We start from the raw sequence: 7901 nt of genomic DNA on the forward strand, positions 1-7901 counted from the left end.
ATGCTGCAGCTTCCCCAAGCCCCCTGATCACCTCACACCCCTCACGATCAGAACCTGGTTTGGTTAGCATAGGTAATCCATCTTGAATTTTGCAGTGTTGCATCCTTCTCTACCCTGGAATATTAGATGAAATTGCTTGTCCAGAAGGACCATGCCTATAGCAATTATTTATTCATCCAGCAAATATTTATTGAGCATGAGGCCTGCCCTCAGTCCTGGGTCCTGAAATCAATTCTGTGATTGATCTAATGTCCTGAAATGTGATACGCAGTTAAATGGATCCAGCCACAGGAGGAGAGCCGATGGAAAAGTCAGGAAGTAGAGGATGAGAGGACAAAGACCAACATTCAAAAACCCTAAAGTAGCTGAGGTTCCTTGGCCGGTAGCTGAAGTTCCTGAGGGCAGGACAGGAACTGCATTGTTTACACAAAATGAGATAGTGGCAATGAAGCTTTTCTTGGCGTGTGTGTGTGTGGGGGGGGGGGGCNACAATGGCTTGATTAAAACCTTCCTTCTCCTTGAGTCTAAACCCAAATGTTACCACCAGCTGGTCACATGGGATAAAGGAAATTGAAGGGAAGAGATGCCAGAGGCAATGAGAACAGGATGAACAGGTCTTTTTCTCCTACGGAAATAGTTCTCATCCTCTTTGCCACTTAGGTCACCTGGAAGCAAAAAGCAGAAGAGAGAGAACTGGCCACTTACTACCTGCAGCATGCATTCAAGAAAGAGCAGAAAGGCTGTAGAGGAAAACAATGGGTGGGTCTCTTTCCATGCCAGAAAATTTCTGGCATTCTGACAAGCTAAAGAACAAAGACAACCTTTCTCATGTGACCCAGTCAGTGTTCCTGGAATGAGTCAGCACATTAGGGTCTCCATCTTGGGGTGGAAATGAAAACAAGGATCAAGGAAGAGCCCGGATAAACCCCTCTCCCCTCTGGCCCAAACTCACAGCATCCCTGAAAGTTAGACATTTTAAATGGGGAAACTGAGACTCAGGTTAAGAAAGGAAATTGAAGTCACATGTTAAGAAGCAGCCAGGTTTTAAACACAGATTTGACTATTGCAAAGTATAACCAGTTTTCGCTGAACTATGCTGCAGCTTCCCCAAGCCCCCTGATCACCTCACACCCCTCACGATCAGAACCTGGTTTNACCCGGGGCCTTGGTGTTATCAGCACCGCACTCTCCCAAGTGAGCCACAGGCCGGCCCCTGTTCCCAGATTTTAAAAATCAATTCTAATCACCTTCTTTCAACTTTCTTTGAGGTACTATACAAAATAGTTCAGATGTCAGCGTAGACCAGTGTTTGTTATACAATTAACCCTAGCACAGAGTTGCATTTATCCATGGCAAAATCTGACTAACAAATCTATCACAGTTTCAAACTACTTTCCTCCAGCCTTCTATTAATATGAGTGCAGAGAATATTAACCTAAATAAAATGTAATTTGCATGATAAATCTGTTCCCTAAAATTATACAATGTATTCAAAACCAAGGATGCTTAATTTTTAGATCATTTAGGAGACAGTACAGCAGAATGAAAAACAGCAGAGGTCCTGAATTCTACCATGTAGGTGAAGTCCCACCAACTGCATTTACTAGCTCTGTGACTTTGGAAGTGTTATTTAACCTTCCTCTAGGCCGGCCCGTGGCTCACTCGGGAGAGTGCGGTGCTGATCACACCAAGGCCACGGGTTCGGATCCTATATAGGGATGGCCGGTTTGCTCACTGGCTGAGCATGGTGCTGACAACAGGAAGCCAAGGGTTGAGATCCCCTTACCGGTCATCTTTTAAAAAAAAAAAAAAAAAAAAAAGATAACCTTCCTCTGCTTTGTTTTTCTTATATATAAAATGGGGATAATAATAAATAGCTTCTTTTCCAGAGTTGGGAGGAAGTAAATGTGCCGGTTATTGCCCAGTTACTGCCCAGCAGATAATAAATAATACCCAGTAAATGTTGGTTTCATCATTGTTAGTTTTTAAAGTTTCTTTCCCTCTACTCTCTTCCATTTGCACAAAACCATTTTTTCTTTTTTTAAAAAAAGCCTATTCTGATTAAAGAATTAAAGAATTAATACTATTAATTATTAGCAGAAAATGCAGAGAAGACATAAAAAGATAAAAAAGGAAATAGAAATTACCCGTTCATCTCAGGCTCAAGAGATATAGCCACTTTAAAAATGACTCTCAAGAAATCTGTTTACTAGAATTCCCAAGAAATATCTGAAATTTTGATTATTTGGTATTATAGAAAGAAAAATCTCATTTGTACCAAGGTACTATTTAGAGTAGGCAATTTTTTAGTCACCATGTATAATTTTTATTGCCAAGAGAAATCAAACAATGAATTATCCTCAATATCCACTCTTTCTCCTCTGGCACAGCCTCAGAGGAATCCACCATCATTATACTTTTCTATTTCCATGACGTAGTGTTCTCATTTGAGGAACAGAGACAGCTAGAACTTGATAGCGCCTGCACTTCATGTTTTTCATGCAGAGACTCAAAAGCCTAGGAAGAATTTGTGATGCTGAAGGTTCCCCAGTAGACCTGGGACTACAAACCAGTGTACACCATCCAGGCCAGTACACTTCCCACTACACTGTGCAGCGATGCAAGGTGTTGTGCTCAGAGCATTCTGCCCTGGGCAAGTCTGGTTTCTCATCTCCAAAACCTTCCAATCTGAGAAGGTGGTTCTAAGGAAAAAGTGAGGTCAAGCTGTGAAAGGGCTTTGAATAAGGAAGAGAGAAATTCAGAAACAGCAGGAGGAGAAGGTTTAGTATTTGTGCTCCAAAGTATATGTTCTGCAACAAAAGTATACATTTGTGCTCAGAAGCATATAGACCTAAAACAATGGTTCTTAGATTTCTCTTGCTGGTGGAAACCCCTTTCCCAGTTTGGGGTAGCTTACCTCCCAGGTCTGTGTGGGAGAAGGCTATTCTTTAAAAATAAAGCATAGCCTCTGAACTCTGAGGAACGAAAAGGGTGGTTTTGGAAGATAGATCTGCTTCAGGCTAGCCAGCCACTCCCTCTCGAAGAAGGCAGGGGCAGAAGGCTCTGTGGCTCAGGAAGGAGATGGATCTCAGGGACATTTTCTAGAAAACACAGTGTTACAAAGTCACAGGGCTAAACCCTACAGGAAAACAGAAACAAGTATACAAGTGTACAAATTGTTACCAGGGTGGTATATATACACAGCTAGATTGGTTAACATGTCTTTGAAAGAAACCGTAGGGTTTTTTTTGTTTGTTTGTTTGTTTGTTTGTTTGAAGAAAAAACCCACAAGGTCATATTATCTGAAAATGTTACTAAGTGGGTGAACTGCTCACTTTCTCTAGCATGAGTATCAGAAGTCTATCTTGCAGTCAGATGTAAATCTTTTTAAAAAGATTTTGAGCACTAATTATTTCAATAATAATAAAATGGAATGTTCAGGATCACGCTGTTACTGTTACTTCTGTTTGGTCTTTTTATATTGGGTTTTATCTTCTTAAAGAAAAGGTGACAGCCCTTTAGTGTGTTTATATTCAGACTAGTTAAAATCAAGTAAGATCAAACATGCAAAGTGCTTGTCTTATAGTAGGCCTTTAATACATATTTGTTTCTTTTCTATTTTTTTAAACATATATCATTAAACATGATAACATATTAAAACATTCAGGTTGATTTTGCATATAGTTTAAGAATTTCTAAAATCTTATTTAGTCTGGATCACATTTTTTATGAGCAAGGTGGTGTGATTTCCTTTAGGCAGATGAGCAAACTGAAAGGCAGAGGTTAAACTGCCCAAGGCCCATAATTAGTACTAGTTGATCCCAAATCTGTCAGATGCACTTCCCCTCACTAGCAGCAGGCTTTCACTCGCCCACCACCCCACTGGAACCATTTTTTCAGTGACTTCTCCATTGCCAAATCCAGTGATCAATTTTCAATCCTATCTTACTCCACCTCTCAGACATTTGACACAATTGATCACTTCCTCTTTCTTTCCTTTTTTTTTTTTTTGTTTCTTTTGGTACTTGTGTTTTTTTCTTTTCCTCTTTCTTAAAACACTTTTTCTTCATTTGGTTTCCAGCATCCCACCCTGTCCTATCTCTCTTGTCTGAGAGTACTTCAAAAAGTGTGTGGAAAAATAAAATTAAAAGACAATACAAATCTTTCCATTAACTCTTTGAAGTCCCCTTGTATCTTTCTTAGTCCCCTTTGTCTAATCCTCCTCATTTTCCTGAGTATCCCAAGGTTCAATCCTTGGATTTCTCTAATTGGGGGGCGGGGGGTGGGCGTGGCTGGATGATCAAACCGTGGACCTTGGTGTTATCAGCACCATGCTCTACCCAGCTGAGCTAACCAGTTAGCCCCTATCTATATACACACCTTAGGTGATCTTGATTTAAGCACCACCCCCAATCCATTTCTCCTTGAATATTCACCATTTCAGTAAATGACATTCCTCCAGTGGTTCAGGCCAAAACCCTGGAGTAATCCTTTAATCTTTTTCTCTCTCATTTCACACCTAATTCATCAACAAATCCTGTCTATGATATATATGAGTATAGTCTCAAATCCGACCATTTCTCCCCACCTTTATTGCTACTACCCAAATTCATCTCTCACCTAATGCAGCAGTACCCCCAACTCATCTCGCTCTGTCCCGTTTACATTCTATTCTCCACCCAGCACCAAAGTTATCCTTTAAAATGAGAATCAGATCTTATCACTGCCTTGCTCAAAACCCTCCAATGGCTTTCTGCCTCCTCAGAGAAAAATCCCAAGCGCTTACCATGGCCTCTGTGTCTGTCTGTCTGTCTGTCTCTCTCTCTTTCTGCCCCACACACTGGCTTTTGCTTTTCCTTGGTCAAACCAAGGCTCAGGGCCACTGTACTTGATGGACTGTCTGTCTGAAATGCTCTCCTCCAGGCCTCTGTAAGGCTCACTCCTGCACTTTATTCAAGGATTCTGTCAAGTGCTGCCTCAAAAAGATTTCCCTCACATGCCATCTAAAATGACACTATTGCCAGTCTCAATTACTTTACACTGATTTATTTTCTTCATAGTACTTATCATTTCTGGTCATTATAATATAATTTATGTCCATAAGTTATAGTATACGAATAAATATAATACATGTTCATTTATCTATTGTCTGTCTCTCTCACTAAAATGTAAGCTTCCTGAGAGTAGGGACCTTGCCTTTTTTGTTCACTGCTATATCATCAGTGTCTAAAATAGGGTATTCAATTCTATTTGTTGAACTCATTAATTCATGCAATAAATATTTTTGAATACCTTCTATATGCCAGGCACTGTTCTAGGCTCTGGGAATACAGCAATGAATAAAACAAGTCCCTGCCTTGATGGAGCTTATGTTTCAGTGGTAGAAAGGGATACCATGAAAAATAAACAAGTAAATATATAGTACATCTGATGGTGATAAGTTCCATAGAGAAAAACAAAGCAGAGTAAGGGGATAGGGAGTGCAAGGGGACAGAGGTTTTGGTTTTGGTTTTTGCACTTTTGAATAGGGTGGTCAATGGAAGTCTCATTGATAAGGCAGTGTTCAAGTTGAGATGTTAAGGAAATGAGGGAGGAAGTCATAAGGATATCTGAGGGAAGAATGGTCAGTCCAAACAAAAGAAAGATCAAATGCAAAGGCCCTGAGGCAGCAGTGAGTATGGTTTGTTGGAGGAACAGCAAGACTCCAACATGGCTGGAACAGAATGAATGTGGGAGGAAAATCATAGAAGATGATATCAGAGAGGGGAGGGGGACCAGATTGCATATAGCCTGTAGTTTGAGATAGGTAACCATTGGAGTGTTGGGATGTTTTAAACAGAGGAGGGGCATGATATGCTTACATTTTAAAAAGATCACTCTGATTGCCTTGTTAAGGAGATCACTCTGGCTAGAGATGTACATTTATGAATCATCAGCATACAGATAGTATTTAAAGCTGCAGGCTGCCTAAGATCCTCTGGGGAGTAAATATAGACAGAGAAGGGAAAACATTCTGAGGACTGAGCCTTGGGGCCCTCCAACTACAGAGGTCAGGGAGATGAGGAGGAACTAGCAGAGGAGATAGAAGAGGAGCAGCAGTGAGACAAAAGGAGAAGTAAGAGAACATGATGTCTTGGAAGCTGAGTGAAGAACATGTTTCAGGGAGAGAGATCAGCTGGGCAAATGCTGCTAAGAGGTCAAGTAAGATGAGGACTCAGAGTTGGTTTTAACAATACAGACCTCACAGGTGGCCTGACAACAGCTGCGGTGGAGGTAAAAACATGACTGGAGCAGGTTCAATAGCGAATGGGAGGACAGGAATCGGGGACAGCATGAGTAGAAAACGTTTTCAAGTTTTGTTTAAAGGGAAGTAGAAAGATAGGGCAGCAGCCAGAAGGGAGATGTGGGGCTGAGAGGTAGATGTCATCTGTTAAGGTGAGGATATTTTAGAGCATGTTGATAGGCTAATGGGAATGATTTAGTACAGAGGAAAATTTGTGCAGGACAGAGGGATAATTTCTGAAGTAATGTCTTTGAGTAGTGAGAGAATATTGGATTTAGTACCCAAGTGGAGACAATGACCTTGGACAGGAGCTTAGACAGTGTATCCATGACAACATGTGGGAAGCCAGAGATATGGTAGATGTGGTGATGGGAACATGTTGAAGACTGTTTCTCTGGTTGCTTCTCTTTTCTTAGGGAAATGGGAGGTAAGATCATTAGCTGTGTGAGGTTTAAGGCAGGAAGAGAAGGTGAAAAAGAGTGAACGATTTAGGGAAATGTAAGATTGTCAGACAGCACTGAGGGCGCGCCTGAGGTTAGTGGTCATAATTTAATGTGAGTCACTCCACGTGGTTGATTGTTTTCCTCCATGTTTTCTACCATGTATAACTGCACTGGTGCCAAGGTGGAGCTGGTGGACAGTTGATTTTGCCAGGCAAGTTTGGTGAAAGGAGAGAACCAGGTAGTAATGATTCATGGACAGAAGCTGGTTAAGGACAGATGTGAGGATGTGATGGACAGCAAAATGGTTCTAGGATCAAAGGATTGTAGGTCCCAGACAGAGGAAGAATTATTGAAGTCAGAGATAGACGGGCAGGAGGTGGTGATCAGAGAGTGGGATGCTTGAGACTGAGATTTTGAATGCAACTCCCTAAAGAGGTGGCTATAGAACATCAGAGTTTAAAAGCTCCTCAGACCAAGTTTTAAATTCCTGTGTACAGTGCATTCATAAGTAAAGCTTTTGGAATATTCTGTAGGAATAGTTTGTGAAGAAAGGGAGAAAGGAGACAGTAATGAAGATGCCTTTGACCAAAGGAGGTAGATTAGTAATCATTTTAAGCATAAAGGGAAAGCAAATCAAATAAAGAAAGCCAAAAGCTAGGTCATAGAAATCCATGTGGGAAAGGAGAAAACTGGAAATAGATCATCCCACACTTCAAGGTCCTAGGGACTGATATTGGTGGGTGAAGGGAAAATCAGGGTTGGAAAAAAATATTCTTTCTTTATTTAGGGGCTGGCCGGCACAGGGAGAAAAACAAAAATATAAATACCTGACATTGTTGATTCACGAGAGGATTTCCCACAGGTGCTGTTAAGAATCATGAAAAATAACAAATTTTATGGCTCTGTGAAAGGGCTTATTAGTAACATCAGAAGTGGTTTGGTCACAGGGTGCCCAGTGTGATCATGAGCCCAGTATTAGGGGAAGGTATGCCCCCTCCCTACTCAGTGGTCATTCAGCTCGGGGAACATCAAGCACCAGTCAAACCACAGGGTGAGCTGGAACAATAAACCACATTATCTGACACACGTTGTTTCTCCAAACACAGGGCTCTGAAAGAGCAGTGTGGGAGACCCTGGCCACTCAAGTAAAACTCAGCTGAAGTTCAATTAATAAC

At 41.2% G+C, this 7901-nt stretch overlaps 1 long non-coding RNA gene across 1 annotated transcript in view; it reads left to right on the top strand.

Annotated features, from left to right (window-relative positions):
- The first annotated feature begins 684 nt into the window (after positions 1-684).
- The window catches only part of LOC103597408, a 41938-nt gene continuing 34721 nt past the window's right edge, over positions 685-7901 (top strand). The window contains exon 1 of the long non-coding RNA XR_551109.1: positions 685-759. This is a non-coding gene — a long non-coding RNA (uncharacterized LOC103597408). The remainder of the gene's footprint in view (positions 760-7901) is intronic.

The sequence above is a fragment of the Galeopterus variegatus genome, unplaced genomic scaffold (genome assembly GCF_000696425.1).
Source record: "Galeopterus variegatus unplaced genomic scaffold, G_variegatus-3.0.2 Scaffold2306, whole genome shotgun sequence".
Taxonomy (NCBI): domain Eukaryota; kingdom Metazoa; phylum Chordata; class Mammalia; order Dermoptera; family Cynocephalidae; genus Galeopterus; species Galeopterus variegatus.